We start from the raw sequence: 20,899 nt of genomic DNA on the forward strand, positions 1-20,899 counted from the left end.
CTCCAGTAAACATATTTGAGGTAGCAGAAAAGGGAAGGATGCAAGAATCAAAAAAGGGAAAAGAAAATCAAGACAGATGTCTGTCCCACTTTTAAGGAGCTCTTCTGGAGATCCTCCTCAATAACTTGCACTAACATCTCTTTAGTTACCCCTTGAAGCCAGCTGGAAGGAAATCTTGGGAATGATACCTTGAGGAAGTTCACATTTTTCCTAGGACTAAACTGGAATTTTATTGGTAAGAAAGATGAGTGGATGTTGGAGAGAGAACTCTCAAGCTTTGCCGTAATCCCTGACTTCTCGTATCTTCTGTTTGGTAGGTTCCAGTGTTAAGTATTTTCAGCATCTCTTTAAGCAGGTGCTATTGCCAATTTTAGACAATAATATCCAAATTTAGCTTTCTTAATTGAAACCAAACCTCCTTTACTTGTTTGCAAGGAGGGAGGTTATGGTTTTCTTACATTTCTCAATCCAGCTGGGATTTTAGGAGGACCAACAGGGTGTTTTCCCACTCGATTCCTTTAGTTGGGTAAATGTGTTTTAAAATGTGCCAGACATACGGCATTGTGTTTTTTCAAGGCTTTAGTGGTCAAGTACACTGTAAAATCCTGAATGGAGAAGAAGAGCAGCCCTATTTATTTAAAATAAGAGGAAAAACATCTATTCTCACTGACTTCCATCTGATTAAATGTTTCTTTGTTCCATTGGTCCTATTTTGGATACTGAGGATTTCCTAATGGGAATCATAGATGTGTCGCAGGTGTGGAGTAGTTCTCCCTGCGCACGTAGCCTTTCTATCACTAGTGGAGAAGAAGATAAGCAAGCAAAGATTGGCGAAACCTCAGAGGTGCCCCCAAGGTGAGGCCCACCCCACACAGTGCCTTTCTGAGTATTTCCCCTTTCTTTCATTATGGATCTAGAAAGAAGTAATCTATTGTTTTTATATACAGCCACTGAGGTTTACAGATCCTTTAAAGCATATGTGATGTATTTAATGTGCCAGTTTTTCTTCAGATGCTTCTGTTGCATTTTCAGGGAATCATTTGTATGTTAATATAACAGAAAGCTTCCTGAACCTGCTGTTTAGGAAGAAAAGAAAATTATATGTTTTAATAACTATATCTATAGGGCTTTTGGCATCTTGACAAGTTTTTGCACAAGTGTACACAGTGCAAGAAACACCTACATATTTATAGCAAAACAGATACTGTGCCAAGGCCCCCAGCCATAACTGAAGTTCTTATCTGAAAAGGCACTGGAGTATTGTGGTTGAGAGAATAGCTTGGTATCATACACACCTGTATTTGAATCCTGTCCCTAACACTCGGGCAAGTCATAACAGTCCTAAGCCTCAATGGACTCATTCAGTTTCAGTAGAATTAAAATGAGATAATGCACAGTAGATAGCTTCCAGCCATACCATGTACTTATGTAATTACCTCTGCTTGAGCCTGGGCTGGATGAAGTGAAGTTGACTTTTAGGAAGATTGTGGCCTCTGTCTTGGGGGTTATCTTGCTCTCTCAGTGTGCTCCTGCTGTGTCTAGTTCTCCCTTGGATTCCTTGCTTTGGAAGTCAGCTGTCATGTTATTGAGCAGCCTTGTGGAGAAGCTCACATGAGCTCTGTTGAAAGTGGATGTTTTGAGGCCTATCATCAACCACTCAGGGAGCTTGGAATCAGCATCTTTCCCAGCTGAACTTGGAGCTGACTGCAGCCCCAGTGACGCCTTGATTGTAACCCCCTGGTAGAGACCATGCATGAGAGGCACTCAGTTAATCTGCATCCAGTTTCCTGACCCACAAAAACAGGGAGATAATTAATATCACAGTTTTTTGTTTTGATTTAAGCCATTATTAGGGTGATTTGTTACACAGTAGTCGATAACCAAGGGCTTCCCAGGTGGCTCACTGGTAAGACTCCACCTGCCAATGCAGGAGACAGGTTCTATCCCTGAGCTGGGAATATTCTCTGGAGAAGGTAGTGGCAACTGACTCTAGCATTCTTGCCTGGAAAATCCCATGAACAGAGGAGCCTGGTGAGCTACAGTCTAGAGTAGCTATAGCCCAGATCGCAAAGAGTCAGACACTACTTAGTGGCTAAACAACAATAACAAATATAACACAGAGGCAAGTTCACCTGTGCATAGCAGGTAGTAATAGTAACACTGTTCTCAGAACAGGAAAAGATTAGACTTGATATGTGTGCAGAGAGCTTGCAATAAAGCCTTTTGGGAAATTTCCTGGCAGTCCAGTGGTTAGGATTATGTGCTTTCACTGCCAAGGGCCTGGGTTCATTCCCTGGTCAGCGAACTAAGATCCCACAAGTTGTGTGGTGTGGCCAAAAAAAGAAGTAGGTTTGTGAACAGTCCTTTGCCTGCTTTTGTAAATTGAAACATAAAAGACAAAATGCATCAGTCATTTGAGAATTTTAAGATAGCACAGGAAGTCAAGAACCCCCAGAAGTCATGTAATTCTTCCTCCTATTTGAAAATAAGATGAAATTTAAATTGCCAAAAAAAAAAAAAAAAAAAAAAAGGATATGGCAAAACCAATACAGAATTGTAAAGTAAAATAAAAAATAAAATAAATAAATTAAAAAATAAAAATAAAAAAATAAAAAAATTTTTAAAAAAAGGATATAGAAAGTAATTTGCAAATATTGTTCCTTAGATAGGCACAAAAGAATTGCTAAAATATTAAATTGATGAAAATATAAGAGTTTATTTTTGTTGTGCTTGATCAATTTGTTACTTAGTAATCTTTGTTCAGGATTTTTGTGTTGTTTAATTTACAAAAGACCAGTGATCTTTGCAATGCTTTTGCACTAACCAAGATTTGAAAATATGTAGAAAAAGGTTTTTTCATGGCTTGGGATGTAATAAATTGTATTTAACACTTTATGTGGAAATGTCATATTAAAATCGATTAGTCTGTCTTGCCAGAATCAATCCATTTTTCATTTGAGATAAATTCTTACCATTGAACTCTGGAAAGTAGGATATGGAACTTAATAGGTAAATACAACCTTATGGGTCAGAGCCCTAGTATAGAATTTCTATGCAATTACTACTTTACTATACAATTTTCCACATGGTGCTAGTGGAAAAGAACCCACCTGCCAATGCAGGAGACATAAGAGTCCCAGGTTTGATCCCTGTGTCAGGATGATCTCCTGGAAAAAGGCATGGCAACCCATTACAGTATTCTTGCCTGGAAAATTCCATGGACAGAGGAGCCTGGCAGGTTACAGTCCATAGGGTCGCAATAACTTGGACACAACTGAAGCAACTTAGGGCACTTAACACATACAATTTTAATTACCTTTACTTTTGTTGTAAAATTTTCCTAAATCTGTGGCTTTTTTCAGATATTCTGGAAATTGAGTTAGGAGTAAAGCAGTTGTTATCAGAATTATTTTCTTTTCAAGTTTGTTAAGCTTTGCACATAGAACCTTCTACTAGAAAGTCTAGTGGCTGTTATCAGGGAAGCAAAGGTAAAGCATTCACTCACTCCCCCGGTGCATCCTTTTCTGGCCTACTGCTCTTGCTTTAACTTATAAGACTGAATAGTGTGCCTGCACATTAAAGTTTGGAAGACGTGTTGGTTTATGCTGCCTAGATGATTTAGTGAAGAACAAAAATGAGTGTTCCCATGCCCCCGTGGATTTTGTGGTAGTTTAGGATAAAAAAGCAAAACTGCCCAAATATGTAGAGCTATAGATGACTCGAAAAAAGAGAATTTACTTACCCTAAGACATCTTAAAAACAAAAGCAAAACAAATCAAAACTCACAGTTCTTTAGTTGTGGCCAATAAGACTTAAGACTCTTTATATCCATTTTTCATTTACTCTAAAAGAGCATCCGTAATTCATCTTGTGCTTGCTGGCAAGTTATACAACTTCTTTATATGTTGATAGATTTTTACTAAATAGATTAGATTTGAAATATACTTTAAAGTATAGGAAAGGAGATGTGAACTCTGATTGAGTATTCAATAGACATTAAAGTTCTTTGAATGTTCTAATAAAGATCAGGCCAACATTTCAGAAGTTCAGGTCAAAGCACCTGGCACTGCCTTAGATCAAATCACTCTCCTGATCATACTGAAATCTTTTAGAGTCAGAGTCATTTTAAACATATGTGTTTATATCACTATTATCCTGAAGTTAGTTCAGAATCTCTTTGAATATGATTTATAACAACATAAAGCTAAAGCTCCAATACTTTGGCCACCTGATGCAAAGAGCTGACTCATTGGAAAAGATCCTGATGCTGGGAAAGATTGAGGGCTGGAGGAGAAGGGAGTGACAGAGGATGAGCTGGTTGGATCAATGGACATGAGTTTGAGCAAGCTCCAAGAGATGGTAAAGGACAGGGAAACCTGGTGTGCTGCAGTCCATTGGGTCGCAAAGAGTCAGACACTACTTAGCAACTGAACAACAACAATAGTTGTATTCCCAGAGAGGGAGTTTTCTATGTCAACTTCAGCTTTATATACAGTATATATTTCTTGTAGTCCAATTTATTTATCTGAAAATATAAAGAAAAGATTATTTTATTACTTGTCTAAAATACGTAGATGATTTTTAAAGAGAAACCCTTTATGGTTATAAAATCAGTAATAAGACATTTACTATCGAGACTCCATTAATGCTACAATAATATTACAGGTAAGTCTAAATTTTCTTAGGCTGAAATGCAGAAATTGAGGATATAGGATATAGGTGGTATTTAAAGCAAAAATGTTTAGATGTCACAGTAAAATCATCTTCAAATCTATCAGCCCCTAATGGGATAATTTCATGAAACCAAGTAGCCTATTATGTGTGCATATTAAGTTTTAAAATTCATACATAATCCACTTCTTTTATGGCTACATTAAGAGACAGGATATTTATATCATTCCCCCAGAATGATTGTCATTACCTTTCTGGTCCTAGTGCTGGTACCCAAGTCCATTGTCAAAATGTAGTGAGGCCATGCTGCTGCTAAGTCATCTCAGTCGTGTCTGACTCTGTGCGACCCCATAGACAGCAGCCCACCAGGCTCCCCCATCCCTGGGATTCTCCAGGCAAGAACACTGTAGTGGGTTGCCATTTCCTTCTTCAATACATGAAAGTGAAAAGTGACAGTGAAGTCACTCAGTCGTGTCCGACTCTTGGTGACCCAGTGGACTGCAGCCTACCAGGCTCCTCCATCCATGGGATTTTTCCAGGCAAGAGTACTGGAGTGGGGTGCCATTGCCTTCTCCAAGTGAGGCCATAGTCGTCTTGATATATAGTTTCTAAGGCAAAGATAAACTCAAGCTAATACTTGTAAATATATTTTGAAGAAGTGTATTTTTTAAGTGTAAGATGACATATTGTAGTTGAGTCACTAATTTGTTTCCGACTCTTTGCAACACCATTGACTACAACACACCAGGCTTCCCTGTCCTTCACTATCTCCTGGAGTTTGCTCAAACTCATGTTAATTGTGTTGGTGATGCCATTCAACCATCTCATCCTCTGTTGCCCTCTTCTTCTCCTGCCCTCAATCTTACCCAGCATCAGGGTTTTTTCCAGTGAATCAGATCTTCACACCAAGTGGCCAAAGTATCAGAGCTTCAGCTTCAGCATCAGACTTTCCAATGAATATTTAGGGTTGATTTCCTTTAGTATTTAGTGATTTGATCTTCTTGCAGTCCAAGGGACTCTCAAGAATGGTGCTGTGATTCTCAGAACCAGTTTGAAGGCATCAATTCTTTAGCAATCACCCTTCTTTATGATCCACCTCTCATATCTATATGTGACTACTAGAAAAAACATAGCTTTGACTATATGGACCTTTGTCAGCAAAGTGATACTAGGTTTGTGAAACTGGTGTATTAACAATTCAACATGTCAGTTTTCCAAAATTGTAAAATGTAGATGTTAGACTAAGCAGCCTCAAAGTCTCTTAACATTAAAATTCCAAGATGATGGGGGACTAAGGGGAAACTGAATCAGTGCGACCTTCTCTCTATATACACATTTCATTTTGAGTCTAGGGGAGTTCTCAAGAAAAATTGATTTGTGGGGCATTTTCCGAAGTCTGCTTTATACACACATATGATTCCAAGGTCTAAAAGTTTGAGAAACATTACTTATGCCCTAGCCATATTGGCAGCTCACAATACTTAACTAGCACTAAGACTCTGAGAATTTCTATATAAACGGAACCCTTTTTTATCTTTCATTTCCCCAGTTTTCTCCAGTTCATCATATCTTAGAAATGACACCACTATTCTAAGTATCACCTTTTATTTCTCTTTTCCTTTCATCCACACACTCCCTATCCATCAGTAACTCCAGTCGGTCTTGTCTAGAAATAGAAGCAACTGTTAAGCCTCTACTGCCAATAGTCTGATTAACTTTACATTTTTTCCCAGGCCAAAAATTCTCTTAATTGGATTTTCTTTGTCCATTCTTGCCCCCTCTACAATCTCTTGTTCCCAGTAACAAGGTGTGATTTTGTTGTTGTTGTTTGACAATTGCACATGGCTTATGGGATCTCAATTCTCTGATGAGGGATTGAACCAGGGCCAGAGCACTGAAAGGTCAGAACCAGGGAACTCCCTACAAGTGTGACATTCCTCAAACATAGAGGATGGCCACGCTTTAGCTCAAAGCTCTCCAGATTTTTCCCATGCCCTGTAACACCTTCCTGCTCTAATCACTGTCTACTTCTCTGATGCTCTCCTACCCTACCAGTTGCCACTTGCTCATTTTGCACCTATCTTATACTTATTGCCAGTCCTCACTGAAACCAAGTCTGAAGACACACTTTGGACTTTAAATCTCTTGTGTTTTCATCTGCTATGGACATACTTCCCTGATGTTTTTGCATGGTTCCTTTCCTCCCTCACTTCTCTTTTGTTAACATTTTTTAAATTTATTTATTTATTGGCTGAGCCAAGCCTTAAGTGTGGCACGAGGGATCTTTTCATTGTATCAGGTGAACTTGTTGTTGCAGCATGTGGGATCTAGTTCCCTGACCAAGGATTGAACCTGTGACCTCTGCATTGGGAGCATAGTCTTAGCCACTGGACCACCACTAAGTCTCTTCAGTTCAGTTCAGTCGCTCAGTCATGTCCGACTCTTTGTAACCCCATGAATTGCAGCACGCCAGGCCTCCCTGTCCATCACCAACTCCCAGAGTTCACTCAAACTCATGTCTGTCGAGTCGGTGATGCCATCCAGCCATCTCATCCTCTGTCGTCCCCTTCTCCCTCTGCCCCCAGTCCCTCCCAGCATCAGAGTCTTTTCCAATGAGTCAAGTCTTAGCATCAGGTGGCCAAAGTACTGGAGTTTCAGCTTTAGCATCATTTCTTCCAAAGAACACCAAGGACCGATCTCCTTCAGAATGGACTGATTGGATCTCCTTGAAGTCCAAGGGACTCTCAAGAGTCTTCTCTAACACCACAGTTCAAAAGCATCAATTCTTCAGCACTCAGCTTTCTTCACAGTCCAACTCTCACATCCATACATGACCACTGGAAAAATCATAGCCTTGACTAGACAGACCTTTGTTGGCAAAGTAATGTCTCTGCTTTTGAATATGCTATCTAGGTTGGTCATAACTTTCCTTCCGAGGAGTAAGCGTCTTTTAATTTCATGGCTGCAGTCACCATCTGCAGTGATTTTGGAGCCCCCCCAAAATAAAGTCTGGCACTGTTTCCACTGTTTCCCCATCTATTTCCCATGAAGTGATAGGACCAAATGCCATGACCTTCATTTTCATCAAGAGGCTTTTTAGTTCCTCTTCAGGATCCCTTGGAGAAGGAAATGGCAATCCACTCCAGTACTATTGCCTGGAAAATCCAATGGACAGAGGAGCCTGGTAGGCTACAGTCCATGGGGTTACAAAGAGTCGGACATGACTGAGCAACTTCATGTTCACGTTCATGTTCACTTTCTGCCATAAGGGTGGTGTCATCTGCATATCTGAGGTTATTGATATTTCTCCCAGCAATCTTGATTCCAGCTTGTGCTTCTTCCAGCCCAGTGTTTCTCATGATGTACTCTGCATATAAGCTAAATAAGCAGGGTGACAATATACAGCCTTGATGTACTCCTTTTCCTGTTTGGAACCAGTCTGTTGTTCCATGTCCAGTTCTAACTGTTGCTTCCTGACCTGCATATAGGTTTCTCAAGAGGCAGGTCAAGTGCTCTTACTGCCTTTTCCAAGTGGTATTCTCTAACCATCCTTCCAAGAAGATTTCCTCTCTCCCTCTATCAAATTCTCTGCTCTACTTTGTTATGTTTTATAGTGTTGATCTTCACCTGAATATTAATTTGTTGTCTCCTCAAACTAAAATATAAAGTGTACAGTAGCAGAATAGTCTTGTTTACCACTCTATTTCCCTAGTACCTGAGTCAGTGGCTTGGCACATAGTAGGTACAGAATAAATATTGAATAAATGAGTGAATGAAAGACTATATGACTACTCCTAAGCTCCACTAAACTCAAGTATCACTTCCTTCCTCAGTGTCACTAAACAGTCTGTCTTTGTTCCTGTTCATCTGCTTTCCTAGATTTTTTGTCCACATCTTGTTTCTCTTTAAGAAAACACTCTTGATATTCTCTTTCAGTCTCTTCAAATCCTCCTCAACCTCTATGAAGTTGTCTCTGCTACACTCTCCCACAGTGATCTCTCCCCAGTTGTGACCTTCCATAGTTGTGACCTTCCATCGGACTCATCGTTACCCAATTGTCATCACCTAGTTGTTTTTAATGGTTGTGTGTATGTCTTCAAAACCATTATAAACTTAAGGACGAGGCCGCTATTTGTATACTTTTAGGGGGTTCAGAGTAATAATGCACAAATAGTAGCAGTCTTAACTTTTTTATTTATTAGCTGATTGTCTAATTAATGGATTAGCTCGATCTCAAGTGTGTATATAAATGAAACAACAGCTTGAAGCCATGTGTGTATGATTGTGTGTATGTGGTGGGTGTATATAAAGTCAAAAAAAGAGAGGCATTCATATCCAACTAACGTTGTTAAAAGAGTAGCATTGTAATAAAAACTGAAGAACTATTTCATTTATCAGGAGGTAAACAGTCCTTACCTGATATGATGTTATCAACTGGAAAACCTGCCTGAGTAATTACAGTTCCAGATCATCATACTTGACCTTTCTTCAGTGCCTATGAAAGAGCTTGTTAGTGACTCTGAAAACAGAATCCATTCAATATTTTACTAAACGTAAAAACATATGTTTATGAGTAATTGTCTATCAGTAGATTTGCTGAATATTGCTTTTTAAAAGCATAAGTTTAAAATAAGCAGGAGGGAAGGTTGGAAAAGTAACTTTGATAAAAGTAGACCTATTTTCACATCTTCTGGTATATCTTGTTGGTGGTGAAACCCTAGAAAATACTGAAACAATACTCTGTATTTTAAATTTCATTTTTTTAATTATATGCATTCGTATATTTATATACATATATATTCAAAAACAAGTATCAGATTTTCTAGGATGTAAACTGTGTTCTTAATAGTCCCATTAAAATAAGCTATGTTTGTTCTTAACTAAATTTGAATTTTGCTTTTTTGACCAGAATAAGTTGACCATGTATCCTATTATGTTTTGGTGAAAGGAAATAAAAGCTAAAGTCTCTGTTTTGTTTTTCTTTTTCTTTTGCTATGGCATGAAATACTAATGAACAAGTGAATCTAATATAGGGAGTTATTGAAAAATCATGTCTTTTTACCCCCTAACCTTAATATTAACTTTTAACAAGCCATATGTATGCTTCTAAATGGGTTTCAGCAGTATGCCAGCAAACTGAAGAGATGACAAAAGGAAAAAAAGATTTTTAAAGTCTCAGTGTCCATTTCAGACATCTCAGAATTTCCAGGGTTATTTTTTTCAGGTATCTGAAAGAGCTGAACAATAGCTGAAGCAGCAGTAAATAGAAGGGAAAACAGTACAGTTAAAGCTACAATATTATAAAGAGATTGTAAACCCCAGAGGCAAATATGTTTGCTACCACTACTCTGGACATAATATTGTCAGCATGAAGTTACAGAACACAGATCTTTGATTCACTTTGTGATGAAAGTCACAAAAACAGAACTAAGCCTCACTCTTCAAGGGGGCAAAAATAATTCAATATTTTGCCAAAATTCTCCTTGTTTCAATAAAGGATAATAAGGTCATGCCTAATAAAATAGAAACTTGAAATTCAGGAATTTTCAGTTTGATGTACTTGTTTTAGAAAAAGGAATTGTCCCTGAACTATAAGAGAAAGGCCTCAAGTGTCCCTCCCACGGACATGGTCTTAAGCACCAAACACAGAAAACACCGCCAAATTGGAAGCTTAGATTTGAGATGACCCAATTCATCTTCTTCCTCAGAATATCTTTGTTACCTTGTTTGCTCCTTAAAGTGCTGAACTCTTATTAATTGAATGGCTTCTTGCCTTCAGACAGTTCTGTGGAGACTCAGGAAAGATGTGAAGTTTAGCTACCTAAACCCAAAGTTAATACATCTATCATTTTACGGTGACTACTTCCAGGGTGACTTTTAACATAGGCAAGAGAAAGGAGTGCTTGGAGTCTCTCAAACATTTTTGTCCTTGTGCATATCTCTGCTTTTTACAAAATTATAGCATATACATTCTGATGCATAATCTAGAGGATTGTTATTTGGAGGATTGTTACAGTCGTAGGTTGATTGCCAGTTTGTGCATTTATGAGTTAATGCTATATGGTCTCAAGGAGAAATTTCTCCTCTTATCTAACATTCATAAATTCTAAGATATTAAATCAATTTGGCTTTTAATAGAACTCCTGATGTTTTGGGGACATGGAGGGTTTATAAAAGATTTTGAATTTATTAAATCTAACATTATATGTAATGAACCATAGTAATAAAACAAAAGCCACCTCCAATATAAATCTATGTATTTCATTCTGACTCTCCCTTCTGAATACAAGTGTCATCAGTTTTGGTTGCATAAGTTTCTTGTCCTAAAATGTTGGCAGCTCCATGAAGCCAAGGAGATCAAGAAGCAAAGAGCTCCCCACCTCCAACAGCAGCAACATTCACAGCCACCTGTGCTAAACTGTCTCTGATTATGACCCGGAGAAGATTACGGGATTCCCATTCATCCCAAGAGGACAAACCACCTTCACAAATTGTTTTAAGCCAAACCATTTCAAAGAAAAGTATCAGGAGAACACAAAAGACTACAGTCATGAATGAAGATCTTGTAATCAGCCTGTGTAGACCCCCTCTAAGAATCTTAATATCTGATTCACCATATAAAACAAATGGAAATACTAAAATGAGTGAATTAGAAGTCACCAGTGGATCATCAAAAAAGCAAGAGAGTTCCAGAAGAATATCTGCTTCTGCTTTATCGACTATGCCAAAGCCTTTGACTGTGTGGATCACAATAAACTGTGGAAAATTCTGAAAGAGATGGGAATACCAGACCACTTGACCTGCCTCTTGAGAAACCTGTATGCAGGTCAGGAAGCAACAGTTAGAACTGGACATGGGAACAACAGACTGGTTCCAAATAGGAAAAGGAATACATCAAGGCTGTATATTGTCACCCTGTTTATTGAACTTATATGCAGAGTACATCATGAGAAACACTGGACTGGATGAAGCATAAGCTGGAATCAAGATTGCCAGGAGAAATATCAATCACCTCAGATATGCAGCTGATACCACCCTTATGGCAGAAAGTGAAGAACTAAAGAGCCTCTTGATGAAAGAGGAGAGTCAAAAAGTTGGCGTAAAACTCAACATTCAGGAAACTAAGATCATGCCATCTGGTCCCATCACTTCATGGCAAATAGATGGGGAAACATATTTTTGGGCCCCCAAATCACTGCAAATGGTGACTGCAGCCATGAAATTAAAAGATGCTTACTCCTTGGAAGAAAAGCTATGACCAATCTAGACAGCATATTAAGAAGCAGAGACATTACTTTGTCAACAAAGGTTCATCTAATCAAAGCTATTGTTTTTCCAGTAGTCATGTTTGGATGTGAGAGTTGGACTGTAAAGAAAGCTGAGCGATGAAGAATTGCTGCTTTTGAACTGTGGTGTTGGAGAAGACTCTTGAGAGTCCCTTGGACTGCAAGGAAATCCAACCAGTCCATCCTAAAGTAAATCAGTCCTGGTTATGCATTGGCAGGACTGATGCTGAAGCTGAAACTCCAATGCTTTGGCCACCTGATGCGAAGAGCTGACTCATTTGAAAAGACCTTGATTCTGGGAAAGATTGAGGGCAGGAGGAGAAGGGGAGAACAGAGGATGAGATGGTTGTATGGCATCACCTACTCAATGGGCATGAGTTTGAGTAAGCTCCGGGAGTTGGTGATGGACAGGAAAGCCTGACGTGCTGTAGTCCATGGGGTTGCAAAGAGTCAGCACAACTGAGCAACTGAACTGAACTGAACTGAGTGCTTCTCAGTGGTAAAGAACTCTCCTGTCAGTGCAGGAGACATAAGAGATGTGGCTTCAATCCCTGGATCTGGAAGATCCTCTGGAGAAGGGCATGACAGCCTACTCCAGTATTCTTGCCTGGAGAATCCCTTAGACAGAGGCGCTTGGCAGGCTATGGTCCATAGCGTTGCAAGGAGTTGGACATGACTGAAGTGACTTAGCAGATAGTGTCCAAGAAAAGGTTAATTTCTTGAAAGAAGGGGAAACTGAGGAAAACAAGACAGCTCCGACAGTGATGTTACTGTTGTTAAGGTCAGGGCCAGGGATTCTGTTGGGTCTGAAGACCAAACCACCAGATCATCAATCAAGTCAACATTCTTGGCAGTTGACACTGCCTAGAATCACTTTTGCAGTCATCACAAAGCCGAGATCTCACAGCTTTTGATAAACAATAATTAGTACCAAGCTCGGGATATGAGGGAAAAAAAAAAAAAAAGCCTCAGGAATGCGTTAAACAAACCGTAAGGATAAGGGCTAGGATGCAGACATCATCATCAGGCAAGTATTCAATAGATGGCAGTTTTTCAGGTGATGACAATGTTCAGAAACCAGAGCTTGAAAACCAGTCTCCATTAATCTCCAGCAAGCAAGTTGTTATTGACTGGACAACCCCAAAATACATCTTTTGTCAAGATGAAGTGGTATTGGCCCCTTGTTCTGACAGTTGCTCTTCTCTTTGGGAGTTTCTGGTACACTTGTACTTCTGAAGCAGAAAGTATCACTGTTCAAGAGTTCCAGAACCACATGAAACAACAGATAAATAATTACCAAGGTCAAGATGAGAAGCTGTGAAAAAAGAACCTAACATTCCTAGAAAAACATCTTAATAGCTCCCAACCTTGGCTTCACCCTTCTATCTTGCTGCTCACTGCTGACCAAGACGCTGAAGGAGCACTCAGGTGTCTGAACAAATCACTGATGCCTATTCATCCAGATTGATGGAGCAGGTAAAGCAACTGAAGACAGTGATATTGTCAAACAAGAGGTAGGTCAGGAACTGAGCAATGGATTCTGAAATGGCCAGAATACAGTTGTGGTCCTCTACTTTGAGTCACTGCCTGCAGGCTCTACTTTGATCTTCTTTAAGTGTTGTGACCACAAAAATGCAACTTTCAAAGATGTAGCCTTAGTCCTGATTGTCTTGTTAGAGGAGACACTTGGAACCAATCTAGGCCTAAAGGAAACTGAAGAAAAAGTGAGGGATTTCCTCAAAGTCAAGTTCAGCAACTCTGACACACCCAACTCCTACAAACATATTTGTTGTTGTTCCAATGCTAAGTCATGTCCAACTCTGTGCGACCATGGAGTGTAGCACACCAAACTCATCTGTCATCCACTGTCTCCTGGAGTTTGCTCAAATTCATGTCCATTGAGTCGGTGATACTATCTAACCATCTAATACTCTGCTGCTCCCTTCTTTTGCCATCAATCTTTCCCAGCATCAGGGTCTTTTCTAATAAGTCGACTCTTCACATCAGGTGGCCGAAGTATTAGAGGTTCAGCTTCAGCATCATTTCTTCCAATGAATATTCAGAATTGATTTTCTTTAGGATTGACTGACTGGTTTGATTTCCTTACCCAGACAAATAGAGTGGGCTTTGGAGCAGTATTTCTCACTTAGTCCTGTTGTGTAAAACCCAAAATTGACCTGAAAGGGAGTATCTGCTTATAAGAGAAGACAGAAAATCATCAAGTTCTGAGAATTTTTCAAATTTTCTAACCAGAAACAGGATTCAGAGCTTTTTTTTGAAACAGCTGGTTTTTTAAAAAAATTTTTTTTCATTTGAGGATATTTGCTTTACAATATTGTATTAGCTTCTGCCTTGCAATAATGTGCATCAGCCACAAGTACAAATATGTCCCCTCCCTCCTGAACTTTTCCCCACCCTTCACCCTATCCCACCTCTCTAAGGTTTCTTTTTAAAGGAGGTTAATTAAGTTCTTCCCTGGTGGCTCAGAGGTTAAAGTGTCTGCCTCCAATGCGGGAAATGTGGGTTTGATCCCTGGGTCGGGAAGATCCCCTGGAGAAGGTAATGGCAACCCACTCCAGTATTCTTGCCTGGAGAATCCCATGGACAGAGGAGCTTGGTAGGCTACAGTCCACGGGGTCACAAAGAGTTGGACACGACTGAGTGACTTCACTTTCACTTTCAATTAAGTTCTTAGGTAAACATGGAACATCTAAATCATTTATTCAACCATTTATCTGTTATTTGAGAGAACTGTTTACCTGTTTCCTCTGACATCTGTGTTAATGATATCTGAGGACTAAATTCTGTGCAGTTACTTAGAGGATCTACTTAGATTCCAGGTTGAATCATTATTGCTATGGTATGATGAGTGGGAGGGATCAGGCTCCTTCCAATGAATCCTCCCAAGTTTTTAGCTTAGTTTTTTTTTTTTTTCCAAACTTTAAACTTTTTTTTATATTGAGGTTTAACTGATTAACAATGTTGTGGTGGTTTCCGGTGAACAGCCAAGGGACTCAGCCAGACATATGCATGTATCCATTCTCCCTCATATCCCCCTCCCTTCCAGGCTGGCACATAACATTGAGTAGAGTTCCATGTGCTATACAGTAGATCCTTGTTGATTATCCATTTTGAATACAGCAGTGTGTACATAGCCATCCCAAACTCCCTAGCTATCCTTTCCCCTGGCAACCATCAGTTCATCTTGCAAGTCTGTGAGTCTCTTTATGTTTTGTAAGTTCATTTGTATCATTTCCTTTTAGGTTTTGTTGAGTTATTAAGCTCCCTAAGCACAAATGTGGGTTTCCTCTTTTACATCACTTAGATGTAAATTACTTAGCTTCTGCTTATAGAAACAGAAATAATGAAAGGCCATCTGAGAGTGTATGTGGTTTTTTTTCTGATTTTGGAGGACAGGGAAAAGAAAACAAGGGAAAAGTTGCGGAATGGGAAGGAAAGGGGAGTCTCCAAGATGAAAAGCTAAAATAAGCCTGCCAGTCCAGTGGTTAGGACTCCCAGCTTAGCTTCCAGTGCTGAGAGCTGGGTTCAATCCTTGGTCAGGGAACTAAAATCCCGCAAGCTGCCCTGCACAACCAGGAAAAAAATGGGCATTTACGCCTAAGGTTAGTCAAACATAGTTATATGAGCTCCATTCTTAGTGAAGTCTATCACGTATCCTTTTTTTTGTTTGTTTTCCCTTTAAGAAATTTTTAGTCCTCCCAAAGATTTTGAAGCATGTACCTGATGAGCGTTAGTATATTTGCTCATTTGGCTCTGAAGAATGGGTAAATTCAGGCAGTTTATTTTAGTCATATCCTGAAAGTTTTGTCAAGAAATATAATTTCAGGAATTGGCAAACCATTTGTTGCCCAGATCTCCTGGGCTATTGAAGAAGGATTTAATTTTCTACATGTCCACTTGTTGCAGTCTGAATCCTTTAATGACACTCTTAAAACAAGTATAAAGATTTACTGTGCACGTGATAAATTCTACAGAGTACCTCCAGCCAAAAAGAAAGTAAAGTTTACCATACATGAAGGATGTTAAAATACACTGCTGTACATTACTGTAGAATTTCGGTTTTAGCGTTACATCTCTAACAGCTTTTTCATCTGTCGACTGCTGTATTTTTCTTAGAATTTTAAAATTCTAGATTCAATTTATTTTTTATTGTCTATAAACCTTTAAATCACAATATTGTCTTTAGAATACTAGAGCCTGTCAGTGCCCTCATCGTTTACCTTTTGAGGATCCCATAACTAATTGTAGAGTATGGTCTCATTTCTTCCAACTAGGACTATCAGTACTCATAAATTTATACTCTTCATTGTAGTTTGTTCCTGAATATCAGAAGTCAGATGTTCTGATTTATAGAGGATTCTAAAATAAGTTTCTAAAAAGCCTTGTCTTATATATGTGTGTTATATGGAGGAACTAATATTTCTATTAAATGTTTCATTAACCAAAATTTTAAAGTAAGTAATCTGCCTGCAATGCAGGAGATGCAGGTTCAATCCCTGGGTCAGGAAGATACCTGGAGAAGGGAATAGCAACCCACCCCAATATTCTTGCCTGGAGAATTCCACGGACAGAGGAGCCTGGTGGGCCACAGTCCATGGGGCCACAAAGAATCAGAAACAACTGAGTGACTAACACTATATCAGGAAAAGTAATTGTAGCAGCTGATTTGTAAATGATTTTAAAAACTATTTTAGTAATTTAAATAAATTTGCTTCCTTGTTTTGTACTCATAAAAAAAAAAAAAGAAAAGTTATATTGCCTATTAATGTAACTCATGGCAATATATTTTTAAATTTTGCTTAGTTTTTACACTTTAAGAAAAAAAAAGTATCAGACTATCTGTCGTCTGATTTTTTCCTTTTTAATTTCAATTTTATTGCAAGTGTTTATTGCCTCTAGAGAGACCTGTATGCAGGTCAGGAAGCAACAGTTAGAACTGGACATGGAACAACAGACTGGTTCCAAACAGGAAAACGAGTATGTCAAGGCTGTGTATTGTCACCCTGCTTATTTAACTTATATGCAGAGTACATCATGAGAAATGCTGGGATGGAGGAAGCACAAGCTGGAATCAAGATTTCCAGGAGAAATATCAGTAACCTCAGATATGCAGATGGCACCACCCTTATGGCAGAAAGTAAGGAAGAACTAAAGAGCCTCTTGATGAAAGTGAAAGAGGAGAGTGAAAAAGTTGGCTTAAAGCTCAACATTCAGAAAACTAAAAACATGTCATCTGGTCCCATCACTTCATGGTCAATAAATGGAGAAACAGTGGAAACAGTGACTGACTTTATTTTGGGGGACTCCAAAATCACTGCAGATGGTGATTGCAGCCATGAAATTAAAAGACGCTTACTCCTTGGAAAGAAAGTTATGACCAACCTAGACATTATATTAAAAAGCAGAGACATTACTTTGTCAACAAAGGTCTGACTAGTCAAGGCTATGGTTTTTCTAGTAGTCATGTATGGATGTGAGACTTGGACTATAAGGAAGGCTGAGTGCTGAAGAATTGATGCTTTTGAACTGTGGTGTTGGAGAAGACTCTTGAGAGTCCCTTGGACTGCAAGGAGATCCAACCAGTCCATCCTAAAGGAGATCAGTCCTGGGTGTTCATTGGAAGGACTGATGTTGAAGCTGAAACTCCAATACTTTGGCCACCTGATGTGAAGAGCTAACGCATTTGAAAAGACCGTGATGCTAGGAAAGATTGAGGGCAGGAGGAGAAGGGGACAACAGAGGATGAGATGGTTGGATGGCATCATTGGACATGGGTTTTGGGTAGACTCTCGTAGTTGATGATGGACAGGGAGGCCTGGTGTGCTGCAGTTCATGGGGTCACAGAGTCAGACACAACTGAGCGACTGCACTGAACTGAACTGAAGTAATTTATATTCTTCTAAAGTATTAGATGGTATGTTTGGCTGAATGGTAGGTATATGTGATATGCTAAAATTTATTTACACAGTTGTAGTATTTAAAAGAGCATATTTCCATGGGCTTCCCCAATGGTAAAGAAAGTCAACATCTTAGTTTCAGTCGTGTCTGACCTTGTGAACCTATGGACTATAGCCCACCAGTCTCCTCCATCCATGAAATTTTTAAGGCAAGAATACGGAGTGGGTTGCCATTCCTTTCTCCAGGGGATCTTCCTGACCCAGGAATTGAACCCAAGTCTCATGCATGGCAGGCAGATTCTTTGCCATCTGTGTAACCAAGGAGTCCATGAGTGATAAAGAATCTGCCTGCAGTGCAGGAGATGTGAGAGACTTGTGTTCAATCAGGACTTCCCTGGTGGCTCAGTTGGTAAAGCATCTGTCTACAATACGGGAGACCCTTGGGTCAAGAAGATACTCTGGAGGAGGGCATGGGAACACACTCCAGTATTCTTGCCTGGAGAATCCCATGGACAGAGGAGCCTTTTGGGCTACAACAGTTCATGGGGTCACAAAGAGTCTCACCCTACTTAAGTGACATATTTACATAGGGATAGGGTGAACTGTCTGTGGAAGCAGAATAGAGAGGCTGAAGAAAGATTCAGGCATATATGGAAACCTGATTTACGATAGAAGTAGCATTGCAGATGACATGTTTTTTGGCTCAAGCAATATCTATAAGATATTGTAGCATACAGAGGTCTGTGTGATAGGTGTTCACTACAGCATTTTGCTAGTATAAAAGCAAAAGATTGTTTATCCAAATGTCTGTCGATAGTATAATTTTTAAATAAGTAATAAAATAATTCATTATATATATTAAATTATAAATATAAAATGGAAAATTATACAGTGATTTAGACAAAACAGGGAAAAACCACTCCTTTTGCACACTACATCTGGGACTAATAGGTGGCTCAGACGGTAAAGAATCTGGCTGCAGTGCGGGAGATCTGGGTTCAATCCCTGGGTTAGGAACATTCGCTGGAGAAGGGAATGGCTACCCACTCCAGTATTCTGTTCTGGTCCCAAAGAGTCAGACACGACTGAGCAACTTTCACTGTCACTTGCTCTGGAAAGCAATTTGGTAATAACTATCACAATTTAAAATATGCAGATCCTATCACACAACCTGATTAAAAATGGGTGGAAGAACTGAACAGACATTTTTTTCAAAGAGGAAATGCAGACAGCAGACAAACACATGAAAAGATGATCAACATCACTAATCATCTGGGAAATGCAAATCAAAACCATGATGAGATATCACCTCACAACTGCCAGAATGACTATCATTGAAAAGAATAAAAATTACAAATATTGGTGAGGATGTGGAGAACACTGAACTCTCATATACTGTTGGTGGGAATGTAAATTGGTACAGCCACTGTGGAAAACAATATGGAGATTTCTCAAAAAACTGAAAATGGAACTACCATATCACCCAGCAATTCCACTCCTGGGTATATAGTTAAAAACAAAAATACTAGTTTGAAAAGATACAGGGACCCAAATGTTCATTCTAGCATTATTTATATTAGCCAAGGTATAGAAGCAACCTCAATGTCCATCAACAGATGAATAGTAAAGATGGTGTATATATAGACACACACAATGGAATATTGCTCAGCAATTTAAAAAAAAAAGGATGAAATTTTGCCATCTGCAACATCATGGACGGACTTGGAGGGCATATTAAGTGAAGTAAGTCAGAAAGAGAAAGACAAATAGTATATGGTATCACTTATATGTGAAATCTAAAAAGTACAATAAACTTGTGACTAAAACAAAGAAGATGCAGACTCACATATGTAAGAACACACTACTGGTTACCTCTGGGGAGAGGGAAGGGAAAAAAGGCAACGTAGGGGTAGAAGGGAAAAACAGGGTTATTATGAGATTATATGAAATCATCCATGTAAAACTTTTGAAAATTACAAAGCATTACAGAATTTAAATAATCTTCCATTCAGTAAAAAATAAATAATTTTTTTAAAGGACAGGATATGAATGGATGAACAGAGGTGACTGGCTAGGTGTCTAATCAGAACACTGGCATTCCCCATGAAGAATGCTGCTGGCTACTCTGGATTCTGGAACACTGAAAACAGCAACTGCAGTGACAGTAGGAAAAAAATGAATTATAAGTACTTTGGCATCTAAGAGAGAAGTGTGTGTCTGATCACTATTGGCTGTAATATTTTTGGTCAATTACCTAGAAGTATGAGCAACATGTGAACTGTGAACTTCTAGATGTTCAAGCTGGTTTTGGAAAAGGCAGAGAAACCAGAGATCAAACTGCCAACATTCGCTGGATCAGAGAAAAAGCAAGAGAGTTCCAGAAAAACATCTATTTCTGCTTTATTGACTATGCCAAAGCCTTTGACTGTGTGGATCACAATAAACTGTGGAAAATTCTAACAGAGATGGGAATACCAGACCACCGTCTCTTGAGAAACCTGTATACAGGTCAGGAAGCAACAGTTAGAACTGGACAGGGAACAATAAACTGGCTCCAAATAGGAAAAGGAGTATGTCAAGGCTATATACTGTCACTCTGCTTATTTAAATTCTATGCAGAGTACATCATGAGAAACGCTGAGCTGGAGGAAGCACAAGCTGAAATCAAGATTGCCAGGAGAAATATCAATAACCTCAGATACGCAAATGACCCACCTTTAGGGCAGAAAGTGAAGAGGAATTAAAGTGCCTCTTGATGAAAGTCAAAGAGAGTGAAAAAGTTGGCTTAAAGCTCAACATTCAGAAAACTAAGATCATGGCATCTGGTCCCGTCACTTCATGGGAAATAGATGGGGAAACAGTGGAAACAGTGTCAGACTTTATTTTTCTGGGCTCCAGAATCACTGCAGATGGTGATTGCAGCCATGAAATTATAAAAGACGCTTGCTCCTTGGAAGGAAAGTTGTGACCAACCTAGACAGCATATTAAAAAGCAGAGACATTACTTTGCCAACAAAGGTCTGT

At 39.1% G+C, this 20,899-nt stretch overlaps 1 protein-coding gene and 1 pseudogene across 2 annotated transcripts in view; both read left to right on the forward strand.

Annotated features, from left to right (window-relative positions):
• Nucleotides 1–20,899, forward strand: part of LOC120861136 (coiled-coil domain-containing protein 91-like) — a 305,946-nt gene that overhangs the window by 281,355 nt on the left and 3,692 nt on the right. The window lies entirely within an intron of this gene.
• LOC120861205 lies at nucleotides 734–13,877 on the forward strand (annotated as a pseudogene).

This window comes from Oryx dammah, unplaced genomic scaffold, assembly GCF_014754425.2.
Source record: "Oryx dammah isolate SB20612 unplaced genomic scaffold, SCBI_Odam_1.1 HiC_scaffold_11229, whole genome shotgun sequence".
Classification (NCBI taxonomy): Eukaryota; Metazoa; Chordata; class Mammalia; order Artiodactyla; family Bovidae; genus Oryx; species Oryx dammah.